This window comes from Actinia tenebrosa, unplaced genomic scaffold (genome assembly GCF_029948245.1).
Source record: "Actinia tenebrosa isolate PJP-AT-01 unplaced genomic scaffold, QUT_ActTen_1.0 PGA_scaffold8__29_contigs__length_14323225, whole genome shotgun sequence".
Classification (NCBI taxonomy): domain Eukaryota; kingdom Metazoa; phylum Cnidaria; class Anthozoa; order Actiniaria; family Actiniidae; genus Actinia; species Actinia tenebrosa.
Genome location: NW_028292585.1, coordinates 13,954,418 through 13,968,492, shown reverse-complemented (window position 1 = coordinate 13,968,492; position 14,075 = coordinate 13,954,418). Strand labels below are relative to the sequence as shown.

Genomic DNA, 14,075 nt, shown 5'->3' with positions numbered 1-14,075 from the left:
AACCGCCAAACCTCCCAAAACGCAGTAAGACTTTCATAAGGACTGCAATCTCGGCGCCGTGTCAACGTTTATACTTTTAACCGAAGACCGCAATGGTATACGCAGAACGGGCACGGGTCGTCGTCGTAACGTTGACGTCTACAGGATTGTACCATCAGGGTTCGATCCGAAGAAGACGGGGAGTTTGGACTTTATTATCTTTCTACTTCATCTGGATAACCAAGGCTTTATTATTTGATCGAATGAGGCTTTATTTTATTATTTATGGCCGAATTGGTGTCGCTTGTTCTAGGGGTCGTATTTACTGGAGTCAAAGATTCAACCGCTCAGCTTACTCAGAATCACAACCTGTAAAACTCCATGTCTTTTAACATTTTTACAACACTTAACGAAAAAAATTACAGTGTAAGTTTTTTCTGTTTAAGATAGGAAACGCTGATAGTTTGGTCTGAAGTGAGAGAATTGCGATCTTTCTTTAAGGTTTCAAGAGACGCTGGTTGTGATTAAGTCTGGCGAAAATTTGCCAGTAAACTACGTTTACGAGTATTTCGTATTTTTTTTTCATCAAAGAAAGTGAAGAAAATACTTGGTTTATACGATTAGTTGACTAGTTGTACTAGTAATAAACCTAAATATTTCGGTTTTCCTTGGTGCATTTTAGAGCGAAAAATACATTGCTCGAGAAAAGTGTACACCATGACATTGTCAGATCAAATACGCTGTTGAAAAAGCTGTTTTATTTACTCGACTTTTGTATTGTTTTATCCGTTTAGGTCCAAGGAAAAGACCCTTCTGTTACTATTACACAAGAATTACCCGAAGATGACGATTCTGAGGATAGATTTGAAGAAGTTATGGACTCCTCTGGTCCCGTCGAACTTCCTCCTTGCGAGTTGAACAAGTTGGAAGAGATATCGGAGTTTTTGAGTGGAGTTCCTCCGCCACAATTGAGAGAAAAAATCGCACTAGCCATCGAACAAGAGAATTATATCAGAAATTACTGGAGTTATTCCACATGTGTGAGGATCTAGAGAACATGGAAGGGCTTCATACCTCTTTGATATCTTTAAATCGCTGTTTTTTAATGAATAAACCTCGCTTTTGGAAACTATGTTGTCGGACGAAAAACTTGTTCGACGTTATTGGATGTCTAGAGTACGATCGAAATTCTTCTGAGCCGAGAAGACATAGACATTTTTTACAAGAAGAAGCTCATTTTACAGAAATCATTCCTATATCGAACCCGGAGTTGATCGCCAAAATAAAACAAACTTACAGAGTACAGTATATTTACGATGTGATTCTACCTCCACCGACTGTCTTCGAGGAAAACCAGTTGGCCTCTCTCGTATCCTTTGCGTTTTTTAACAAAATTGAGATTGTTTCACATATACAGGTACGTAAAAAATACCAATGTCTCTTATTCTATAAGAATTAATATCTCATAGTACATTGATAAACCCCGAACGTATTCATAAATGGATCTCTTGGTAAACGGAAATGGTATTTGGGTCCGTTTTTCAAGGAAAAGTTACTCAATGTACAATGCAATGCTCTTTTCTATCTCCTCATTATTGAAATGCTGATCTCCGAACTCGAAATAATACCCTTTAATACTGTCTTTGGATCGGTATATATAGCCTTTAACCCATAGTAAAAATATAGACTGGAGTATTTTGCATCGAAATTGTTTGTAAACTGGGCAGGTGCACTATCCATACTTAAGAGAAAACACTGTTATCTTTTGTTTAGATGTGTCATTTTTACATCATTTCCAGAAGAAAATCAATTATTGTTTTCCACTGCTGCAAATAAAATGCCATATTTCAAATTTTTTTTTAATAATTTGTCACCTTCGATAAAGAATAAAGAAACCCATCCATTTTTAATTTCATTTTAAATGTTGTTTACTACAATCTGCTTTCATTATTGATAGTACTCAGAATTATTTTAATAGTCGAATGAATATTTTTTTAATGAATGAAGAAGGATTTGATTAAATACCTTTATATTAAGAAAAACGTTGTTTGACTTTTAGCTCAGAACTGAAATTTAAGTTACTAAGAAAAGGATAAAATGGATGAAAAACAAATTGCAAAATATGAAAGAGAAAGAAAAATAAAATATAACAGCAAAAACTGAAGCAGTGTTAATTGTGATATTAGAAATTTAAGATAAAACAGATCATGATTGATACGTGTGTTAGTTAAAGTGTTGCTTAAGATAGAAATATATCAGTTTGAGTTACTTTATAAAAGAGTCAAAATGCAGAATGTAATTTTACGTTATCCTATTAATAATTTAAACAAAATTTTTCAGTGGTATCGATCCTAATTTGATCATGAGAGTTTGCAAATCAGAACTAGTGTTGTACAGTACACAGAAATGGCTTTATTATAAACTAGTCCATGGATATTTTAGGAAACATCATGTTCTGCTTGTTTGATTTTTGATGACTGTATTTGAAAAGTGTTTGTTACAGTAATATAATGAATAAGAAGTAGATAATTTAATACATGGGTAATTTATTCATTCATGTAGAATAGGTATGAACATGTCTTGTTTGTTGTTCCATTGTAAAGAATGTTAAAGAATTGTGATGACTTTTCAGGAAAAAAATATGCTCACACCGAAGTTTTTCCTTTCTCACATCATTTTATGGGATCCATAACGTGCATCAACTTAATTTTTGCACTTGTTATATTTGCTTACTTATTTACATTGCCGTGTGGGCTGCAAATGACATGATCGGCAGCAGCAGTATTGGGTTTATTTAGAGTGTTTTTTTTTTTATTTTGGTTTTATAGAAAATATTTTCTTTTTTTGAATATCAACATCATACACCCACTCATCCTACACTACTCTTGTTGCCATGGAAGTACTCTTTAATATCATACGGTCCTTTATCATTAGATTTACCATTAATTGATCTGTTTATACTTTATTGAGCATTGCTCAGAACTTCATTCCAGGTATTCATTAGCAACTATATATCTCACTATATGAATTATTTGTAGGAAGATGAAAAGTTTATGTCCGAGCTTTTTACACAGTTAACAGATGAAGATACAGCAGAAGAACGAAGGAAGAATTTGGTTAGTTCATTTACTATCATACCTCATCAAGTATTATGCTGTCATTAATTTTCTTAGATTATTCCTAGACTGTTAGATGTTTTAGAAAATATTTTATATGTTGAAATTACGATTTCCTTTTATGTAGGTGTCATTCTTGAAGGAACTTGTCAATTTCTCTGCACAGTTACAGCTTCAGCAAAAAGATGAGTTTTTCAAGGTGTGTATTCTTACTTTACATTATAACATGAATCATGTTTCATATAGAGCGTTTTCACATGACGTCAACCCGGCCATTATGGGGTACCAAAACAATACATTTTCTATCCTCCCGGAATTGAACTCTATTTTTATGCAAATACTGTGCAGAAAGTTTCTATTGTTTATGGCTGCCTTCTGTGAGTGAAAACGCTCTATGAAAAGGATACAGTATATTTCCAATGCTCAATGCAGATCAGTTGTCTTTCTTGTTGTAACTCATATATTTCACTCATCTATTTATTGGTGATTTCTTTCTGCAGTGTCTTTCTCATCATGGACTTCTCTCGGCACTGGAAATGTTGCTAGTAAGTTGATAATATAGAGTGATACAATATTGGATGAGGTAGAGCATGATATATATTGAATTATCAAGATCAAGGACGTGTTATCTGCCAAAGCCATAAGCTGAGGTGGGTAAAACAGCCTTGTTCTTAATTATTTACAATATCATGCAAAAACCGTATTCAATAATATTGTTTTGTTAGTATATGTAATAGGACTCCATGCCGTCCAATTAAGAAATAATTGGACGAGGAAAATTACGAGGACTTCCAAAATTGGGTGAAGCAGTAGGCCGAGTCCAATTTGGCAGTCAGAGGAATTTTTCGAGTCTAATTATTTCTTGATTGGGGAGCTTAAATCCCATTACCTATTAATTATATAGCTGCCTAATTAATCCCATATCAACAAGACCTGTCCAATTAAGAAAATAATTGGACAGTTACCTATATGGGATTAATGAGAAGCTGTAAAATTATAAATTTTATGAACTAAGAAAAAATTATATTTAATTCTGCTTTCAATAGCAAATAGCAAACAAAAATCTCAGTTGTAACCTTGAGTAAACAAGTATTATAATCAAGTTTAAAAAAAACTTTATTTCTTGTTTTAGAATAATGACAATGAAAGCACAAAGCTAACAGCAGTAGATATCATCAGCCAGCTGGTTGACATCACTCCTTATCTTGTGAGGGAGTTTATTATGCAAGAAGGAAAGTCACCAGAAGAGGTACACATAATCATATAGGAACACCCATCCAAATAAGTTATTTAGATTTCCATACCTCTTCCAGAGGAGGAAAGCAATTTCCAATAGGTAGGAAGTAGAAAATATCCATACCCTGCCAATGGAGGGGATTGGATTAGCAGGGATTGGTGTGGATCTGAGGAGGATATATTTTTAGTTTCAGAAAATGTCCTTTTCCCCCCATTAAGGGTGGCTGTAATGTTCATTTCATGGGTAGGATCTCAAGAGGTGTATTTTTGAAGATCTGGAAAACATACATCCTTCCATGAAAGGATATACAGCCATGTTTTGATCTTGCTATTTATATTTACTTTCTTATTATTGATCACAGCTTACAAACCTTTTCTCCTTTCTTTCCAGGACATGTTGATAAACCAGATTATAGACTACATGATTTGTGATGGAGACACTGGTATGCATCAATTTGTTTATTTTATTTTTGGAGACAGAGATAAGTCATCTTGCTATGCGGCTACTAAAACCAGGACCACTTAGACGGAGGGAACCAATCAGAATAGAATGATATTAATGAATTCAAATTTTGAGCAGTGGAACAAATCAGAAACCAGCAAAATACCATAGTCTCACAATATATCATCCCATTACCATGAGAAAATGACAATGGTTATATATCTAGTTGTTTACACCATCGTTACATCAGGGTCAAATTGATATTCTTGTACAGTCCAGGATTCTGATTGGCTTGCCTACCCAAAGTTCCAATGCATTGTTTTCATCATACATTTTGATTGGTCCTCACTATCTAGCTTGTATAACTGGCCCGAGTTTCAGTAATCAAAGTTGTACTATGTAAAGGCTATTGTTCTTATTAGATACATGTAATAAGTTGTTGTGTTGCTTGTTTTAGGGAATGCATTCCAGCTTGCACAGCTGGTTAGATCATTGTTGGATCCAGAAAATATGGCCCTGGGACCAAATGTAAGTGTAGCTACAGCTATAGAAGGGTTAACGCTGCATTATTATATTGATGTATACTATCTCTGGCTACTAACTCAGTGGGGGGGGGGGGGGGTTGGTTTGTGTTACCACCGTTTGCAAATAAATCTTTCAGTTGAATCATCACAAATCATATAGAACTAAAATGCTTCTTGGTTCTAATTGTTGACAGAAAATGGAGAAGACAGAGTTTCTTAGTTTCTTCTACAAGCACTCCATGCATGTGCTGACAGCACCCCTCTTTGCTGCCACTTCAGACTTCAAGTATCATAAAGGTTACTACAATGTTTCCTACAACTTTTTTACTATTGATGTTACTGATCTGGGTTTTCATGCCAGAAAAATATACCTCCAAATGTTTACCAATCTGCTGACAAACATTAACCTTTTAGTCTGCATTCCTTTCTTTGCGTTGTGGCATTCTTTTGATACTTTTTTAAGGCTTGATCAAGGCATGTTTTTCTGGCGTGAAAACCCATGACATTCGTAGTATATATAATGATTAATCCAAGGTGCGTTCTTTCATTCAAAGTGGGAGGGGGGGTGGGGATTCAGTGTCAAAAAGAAGTCCCAAAATCCTAATAAATTTATAAGCTCTCTCTAAATCTCTCAGAAACCCTACATGTAAGTTAACTTGGTAAAATAAGTATTCTCTCAAACTACACAGTTTCATATTGTCACAATTGTTTTTTCCAAAACTGTAGAGAATGGTTGGATCATGATGTCATGATAACTGTTAATAGATCTGAATAATTTCTGCTCTTGGTCTCGTTCAATTTATTTATAATTTATATATGATTTTTTTTACTAACATCCTTTGTGTTTTGTCATTGTAGATGACTATGTCTCTTCAGTCACGTTAAGTCATATCCTTGAACTCTTAACCTTCTGTACTGAACACCATACATTTCATATCAAGAACTATATCATTGGTAAAGACCTGCTGAGACGTGCTCTTATTACCATGAGATCCAAACACAAGTTTTTAGTTTTAAGTAAGTACATTATACTTGATATTATTGGAATTTGATAGGGATGGGAGGGATACAATAAAATTATTCATCTATTTCACACTAGCCATCACGTGGTATAAATTGTATTGAATTGTGTTACATTTACCAAAAGTTTGCATATTGTTCTCAGATTTCGGTACAAATGAACTGACCTTTAGACAAATTTTTTGTTTAGTTAGCTCCCTAGGCAAATTATCATAATTTTTTAACTTGATTGAAGCTTTTTATACTGCTATTTAGAGTAACAGATAAACCAAGTAAATAATTAGTTCAAAAGTCAAAACATTTGTATGGAAATCCCAATGAACTTTAATGAACTACTAATAATTATGATTACCAAATCCTAGATCTACTACTGATATTCTTATCTTAAACTGCCACTTAATTTAGAATCACTTAAGATATAATCGATGAATAGATAGGACTACTTTTTGCCATACTCTTAGCCTTTAAATTAGCAACTATTATTTAAGTATAATTGGTAAATCTTCACTCAATTTTTTCACTTAGAGTTTATCATTATTTGTATTTTGTTGTTGTTATTATAATTCAAATTTTTGTTAGGGTGCACTTAATTTGGAGCCAAGCTCTGTTGTGCTTACCCCTTCCATGATAGCTTAGGAACTTAGATAATTGTTATGTATAAAGTTATGTAAATAAATTAATGTTGAAGTTCATAGGATGTAGAAAACTACAGTAATGTAATGCTAATAGATTATCCATTATGTCTTGTAGATGCACTGCGTTTTTGTAGAAAGATAGTGGGTCTTAAAGACGAATTTTACAACCGTTACATTGTCAAAGGGAAGCTGTTAGATGCTGTGATCGCTGCTTTTAAGGAAAATGGCAATAGATATAACCTGTTGAACTCTGCCATTGTAGAGTTGTTTGAGTTTATTAGAGTGGTAAGCAGCCTATGAAATTAATAATTGTATATGTATATTATGAATTAATGAATGAATGGATGAACAAATTAACAAATGAATGACTAATAGACTGACACCTTGATTGACTGACACATCAACTGATGGGCTGACTGACACTGATTGACAGACACATCAACTGATGGACTGACTGACACATTGATTGACAGACACATCAACTGATGGACTGACTGACACATTGATTGACAGACACATCAACTGATGGACTGACTGACAATGATTGACAGACTTATTGATGGACTGACACATCCATTGTTGGACTGGCTGATTTATTGACATTGATTTATTGACTGACTGACACATTGATTGACAGACACATCAACTGATAGACTGACTGACACATTGATTGACAGACAAATCAACTGATGGACTGACTGACACATTGATTGACAGACACATCAACTGATGGACTGACTGGCACATTGATTGACAGACACATCAACTGATGGAATGACTGACACATTGATTGACAGACACATCAACTGATGGACTGACTGACATTGATTGACAGACACATCAACTGATGGACTGACTGACACTGATTGACAGACACATCAACTAATGGACTGACTGACACATTGATTGACAGACACATCAACTGATGGACTGACTGACAATGATTGACAGACATGACTGACTGACACATTGATTGACTGATAAACTGAAAGAATGACATATTGATTAATTGATTGCCTGGCTAATTGACAATCTGACTGACTGACTGTTCTCTCTTGCAGGAGGACATCAAGTCTTTGTGTACATACGTATGTGAGGAATATTACCAGTTCTTTAAGGATGTAGACTATGTAAGCACATTCAAAGGACTTCTCTTGAGAATGGAGCAGGAGAAAGACAGGAAACAAAACAATAAAATAGACAGGTATGATAAACGTCTAAACATGCAATGGTTCTATCAGGGCTTTCAGAATGTTTTGAAGTAGGTGGTCAGAAGTCTGAAGTAGCTCGCTGGAATCTGATACAAGGAAAAGAAGACATTTCATAGAAAGGATAAAGTAGCAAGGAATCAATTGCCAGAGCTCCAGTGGCTGCCAGCTTATTCTGAAAGCCCTGTCTTTAATCAGGACTTCTCATCTGCTTGTTTTAAATGTTGTAACAGGAAATGTTTTTATTGATTTAGCAGCTATACGAGACGGCAGTGGCTACTCAGGTAGTTGTGTACTTTATGATCAGGAAGCATGTCATTGGTCATCCATCGACCAGACTGCCTGTTACTCAAACATCAGCCAACAATCACTACTTGTAGAATGGTCATAAATTACACAATTACCCCTACTTTGGCTCATAATTCAAATATCTCAAATGTGATGCGTTAATAATCGTACTTATGTCGTATAAACATGCTCTTCAACTCTCCCACCAATCATTATGTTCTTGCTTTGAACATCTTGTTCAGTCCACCACTTGTACCTACTCATACACCCAGGCCCTTAATTCCCAATTAAAGCACATTTCTTCGATTTATTCAGAGATGACCAACTAACCGTTCTGGATGACAGTTCCATTGTCAGGGGTCCCAATCATGGAATTATTCATGTTAATAGTCGGTTTCGACGTGATGCACGCGCTATGGAAGAAGACGAGGAGACATGGTTTGATCAAGGTGAAGAAGAAAACGGAGATGATATAGGTTTACACCAAGATGACTTACTTGATGGCGATGACCAAGAATTTAAACCAAGGAAAGCATTCAACTCTAATAAAGCCAACCGACTAGCAAGAGACATGCAACCAGTGGTCAACAACAAAACAGTGAGTACATTATTTCTGTTACCTAGCAACAGTGAGTATATTACTCTTGTTACCTAGTAACAGTGAGTATATTACTCTTGTTACCTAGCAACAGTGAGTACATTACTCTTGTTACCTAGCAACAGTGAGTATATTACTTATGTTACCTAGGTACAGTGAGTATGTTATTCTTGTTACCTAGCAACAGTGAATACATTACTTATATTACCTAGGCACAGTGAGTACATTACTCTTGTTACCTAGCAACAGTGAGTACATTACTCTTGTTACCTAGCAACAGTGAGTACATTACTCTTGTTACCTAGCAACAATGAGTTTATTACTTATGGTACCTAGCAACAGTGAGTATATTACTCTTGTTACCTAGTAACAGTGAGTATATTACTCTTGTTACCTAGCAACAGTGAGTACATTACTCTTGTTACCTAGCAACAGTGAGTACATTACTCTTGTTACCTAGCAACAGTGAGTATATTACTTATGTTACCTAGCAACAGTGAGTATGTTACTCTTGTTACCTAGCAACAGTGAGTACATTACTTATGTTACCTAGGCACAGCGAGTATGTTACTCTTGTTACCTAGCAACAGTGAGTACATTACTTATATTTCCTAGCAACAGTCAGTACATTACTTCTGTTACCTAGCAACAGTGAGTACATTACTTCTGGTACCTAGCAACTGTTAGTACTTTACTCTTGTTACCTAGCAACAGTGAGTACATTACTTATGTTACCTAGGCACAGCGAGTATGTTACTCTTGTTACCTAGCAACAGTGAGTACATTACTTATATTTCCTAGCAACAGTCAGTACATTACTTCTGTTACCTAGCAACAGTGAGTACATTACTTCTGGTACCTAGCAACTGTTAGTACTTTACTCTTGTTACCTAGCAACAGTCAGTAAATTACTTCTGTTACCTAGCAACAGTCAGTACATTACTTCTGTTACCTTTCCGTGGTTCAAGCCAGTTAAGTTTGATGTGTTGTGCTATGCTATGGTCAGGGTTTTTTTGCCTCTGTTAATATCCGCAATTCTAAATTATGATTCGATCTCTGAATTAGAATTAGTATAGGAAATTGAACGATCTCGAGTACAATTTGGAAATTAATAGACACAAGTAATGTTTTTTTGAAAGTTCTTGTAATTGCACGAGCCTTTAGGCGAGTGCAATTAAAGAACTTTCAAAACATTACGAGTGTCTATTAATTCCAAATTGTACGAGAAGATCGTGCGATTTTTTGTTTATAGTTCACTCAACAAAATTTCAGTAAAAAAAAGCGAAGTGACGCCGTTCATCTTAGTCTATTTGGCGACTGTTTTTCAGTCCATCGCGCAACTGAAATGCATAAAAAAAGATCAGTTCTTACGGCTTTAAAATTTTATTTATATGTTTTTTAAGTACAAAATGATAGAAAATAATTGTTTTGACATTGTTTTGGCCGTGTTGCTATAGCGACTTAATTCGGTACTCCTACGGAGTACAATTAACGCTATAATTGTACTCCTCTCGACCAATCAGAGTCGAGTAATTTTGTTGAGTGTACTATAAGTAAGATAATTCTTTGCTGTCAATACGTCTTTAGTCTCTTAGAAAATTCTATTAATATAGATGTTGAACTCCAAACACATTTTTACTTTTGATATTGCTTCTTCAAAATGACTGTTGTTTTTCTAGCATTTGCAACCTGGAAATATTTTTTAATGAAAACTTTTGGAGCAAAAGTTTTGATTAATTATACATCTGATTGCTATAATGTTTGTTGATTAGCCGCTAATGGGTCTAGTGGATTACCCAGACGATGACGAGGAAGATGATGACGATGACACCTCATCTCCAGCCAAGAGAATGCGTCTAAACACTACCTAACAGTACTGTAGCTATGTATATTATGATCAAACATACTAGACTGCTGTTGCATGCCAAGATATGGAGGCGATGAAGACGTTAGTGGAACATCAGTTATTCCAGGGGTGTATGTAGTGCCCCTAGAAAAGAGTCACACAAGCATTCAAGACAACAGCGACAACACTTAACAAACAATCTTCAGCCGGAGAATACCCTGAAGAGTGAATTAAACTAATACTTGTAGTTAAGCCATAGATTCACACCAGAAATACTCAACAAAAAAAAGTTATTAAAAGTGTGACTAAATATCTGTATAATGTAAAACAAACTGCTCAAAATCCGATTAATTTTTAATCAACTTTAAAACAGCTTATGCTGGGTTTTTAAAAGCTTTATAATTTTTTTTTCCACCGGGCAAGTGATTAAGATATTTTCGTGATATGATTGTCCATTCAGCATCGTGCATACATCAGAACAGCCAAGAAATTTTGTCGTTCATTAATAGCCTGCATCTGATGCCATCTAAACCCACTCGTTCGTGGTGCCTACGTATTTGCATCCTCTAGTCCTTCTCATACCTTTACCAAATGAAGCCTGTCTCGGAATGATTGAAAACCTGAAGTCTTTCGCATCAACAGAAATGTTACACTATAATCATCGACCAAACAAAAGCTACAGTTTGCATGTGGCATTTGTTGGCATTACTCGCCTTCTGCAGAGGGAAATCTGTCCTGCGCATGTTACATTAGCCCCTTTTCTCATTCGGTAAATACCGCTGTGTTTTATGATTACAGACTCATCTCCGCAGGCTTGGCCTCGCTTAAGAGCAAATAATTTGCAAAAGTCAACTGTAATGTAAAGAATGTGTAATTTGAACAATACCCTTTTTTGAAAATCCCACCAACTTTTAATGGTATCTGTGAATAGCTGACCTATAAACGAGGCTAAGCCTGTGCAAATGAGTCTGAGGTCTTCAAAAACGGCGGTATGCAGCGAATGCGAAACGTGCGTATTCTCATGTTTCAGGAACGCTTTTCGAAGCTAGCGTGCAGACTGACTGTTTCACTTCCATGTCTGTCTTAATCGAAGTTAAATGTCGGGCTGCGCGCAGCTACCTTTTGTATGTTGGTTGAATTGAACTATATACTTTTCTTTGATTTTTACTTAATATATATGTATATATATTTTTTTATGTTGACTAACATGCAATTCACTGACTTTAAAGAGAAAATTTAGATAGATTTTTTATTTCGTTAGTTAGCTCTCTTAACAGCAGTAAGAAAAGCTTCAATCAAGCTAGAAAAATGATATTTTACTTGTATTTAGAGAACTAACTAAACAAACCAAGTAAATAGTTCATTTAAAAGTCAGTACATTTGTACGGAAATCCGAGAACAATGTCCGAACTTCTTGGTGACCGTAACACAATCCAACACAATTTATACCACGTGACAGCTAGCGCCGAAAAGGTGAATTGAAGCTATCTTTCAATTTGATTGTCTGTTTAACTTACACTCCGGAAAGTTACATACTTCATTACAAATATTACACTAAGTTTTCTGCTAAAATGCGAGCTCAAAACATTTGAAATCCTTTTTTCAATCGTAAATTTGTTCAGAGAAATCTCGAGTTTAATCATTGATGTGACATGCGCAGTACGCTTTTCCTCTGATATCCTCAGAGTTCCATCTTGTGCACCAAACCCCTATGATAAACCCTTGGGGGAGGGGTAGAGTAAATCGACTTACTGGCCTCCTCACAGTTTCATTTTGTGCACCAAACCCCTATGATAAACCCTTGGGGGGAGGGGGAGGGTACATCGATGGATTTCTGGGTGCAAAACGGTTGTGTTACTATAGCAGAACCCAAGATAATCGTAGAATAGATGGGTTGTAAATTATTGTTTTAGACAGTTTAAAAAACCAAATTCTTATCGATGTAACACAGTATACGTTTAATGCGGGGGAAATCTAAAGTTGAATGATTGTAAGATTTTTTTTTATTTATTTGTGATGTTTCGACATTTTATGGCTATTTCTTGAACTCTGTGAATAAAAATTTAATACTAACCTGGTGATTTACAAGAATTGTTTTGCGCGCGAGGTAAATCTGTTAAAGTTAGTGACGTGAGTCAATTCAAAAAATGTCGTCGACCAACTCAAGCCTACGCGACTGGACCGAAAGGAACTCTGGGTATTAATCATTGAAGCCGAGTTGACTCCATAATTTTATCTGACTAGTTATGCCTTGTTTACCTTCGTAGGCAAGCGGGAAGTGTTGAAGGAGACGTTTTTTTAATGCCTTCATATCTTCGAAATTGTGAACTGAATCAGGTGACTACTTTATTTTTCTTTCCCTAAATCCAAAGACATGCATTTGATGGATTGTTCCTCGCCATTATTATCTTAATACTAGCGGGACAATTAATTCAGAACGAATATTTAACCGCTTCAGTGGTTTTTACCCATATTCCTTTCGGTCCAGTCGAGTAGGCTTGAGCCGGTCGACGACAACGTTTTTTGAATAGCGCAGCGCACTGATTCTAAAAATAGCTTAAAGATTCGGACAAACACTGTATTCTCTTTAACTGCTACGAGGATTATACGAACCGATTTTATTATTTTTACTTAAGGTGGCTGGACCCCCTCACGCTTGACCGCTACCTTCCACGTTTGGAACGCTGGTGCATAAACGTGTCTTATCCTATTGCAAATCTTTTTTGCACATAAGTCACATAAAGATTGAATTAATGTTTGATGTAATTTTTAGTGAGATCGGACGTCATAACACGTGATTATGATGAAATATTTGTTTTCGATTAGAAAATAATTTTAGCCTTGCAGAGCGTTCAACACTAAAATGCTTCGTACCACATAATTATATACTAAATGCCTCCATTTGTAGGGATTTTTAAAAAAAGCTATCTAGCTAATTATGAGATATTTGAGATTATTTAAGTATAGTGCATATTCTACTTCAAAACTTAACAATGGATTTCATACGGCCGAAATTAATATTTCAGAGCTATATATTCACAAAAGTCATTGCTCATTTAGTTTTACTCTGTATCTAGTTTAAAAAGGAACATTTTGAAGGTAATCGACTTATGCGATTTTGTGAAAACGTATAGTGCAGAAGACGGGGTAAACATTTGATGCGCACTTTTCATCGCAGCTTTC

General features: G+C 35.3%; 1 pseudogene across 1 annotated transcript in view; it reads left to right on the top strand.

Moving 5' to 3' along the window:
- Nucleotides 1-12,965, top strand: part of LOC148905253 (serine/threonine-protein phosphatase 4 regulatory subunit 3A-like) — a 13,163-nt pseudogene extending 198 nt beyond the window's left edge. The window contains exons 2-14 of the transcript XR_016118748.1: nt 774-1,396; nt 3,018-3,095; nt 3,223-3,294; nt 3,596-3,640; nt 4,228-4,344; nt 4,723-4,774; nt 5,231-5,301; nt 5,492-5,594; nt 6,156-6,314; nt 7,068-7,237; nt 8,014-8,156; nt 8,764-9,046; nt 10,819-12,965. The product of XR_016118748.1 is annotated as a serine/threonine-protein phosphatase 4 regulatory subunit 3A-like (transcript). The remainder of the gene's footprint in view (nt 1-773; nt 1,397-3,017; nt 3,096-3,222; nt 3,295-3,595; nt 3,641-4,227; nt 4,345-4,722; nt 4,775-5,230; nt 5,302-5,491; nt 5,595-6,155; nt 6,315-7,067; nt 7,238-8,013; nt 8,157-8,763; nt 9,047-10,818) is intronic.
- The last annotated feature ends 1,110 nt before the right edge of the window (nt 12,966-14,075 follow it).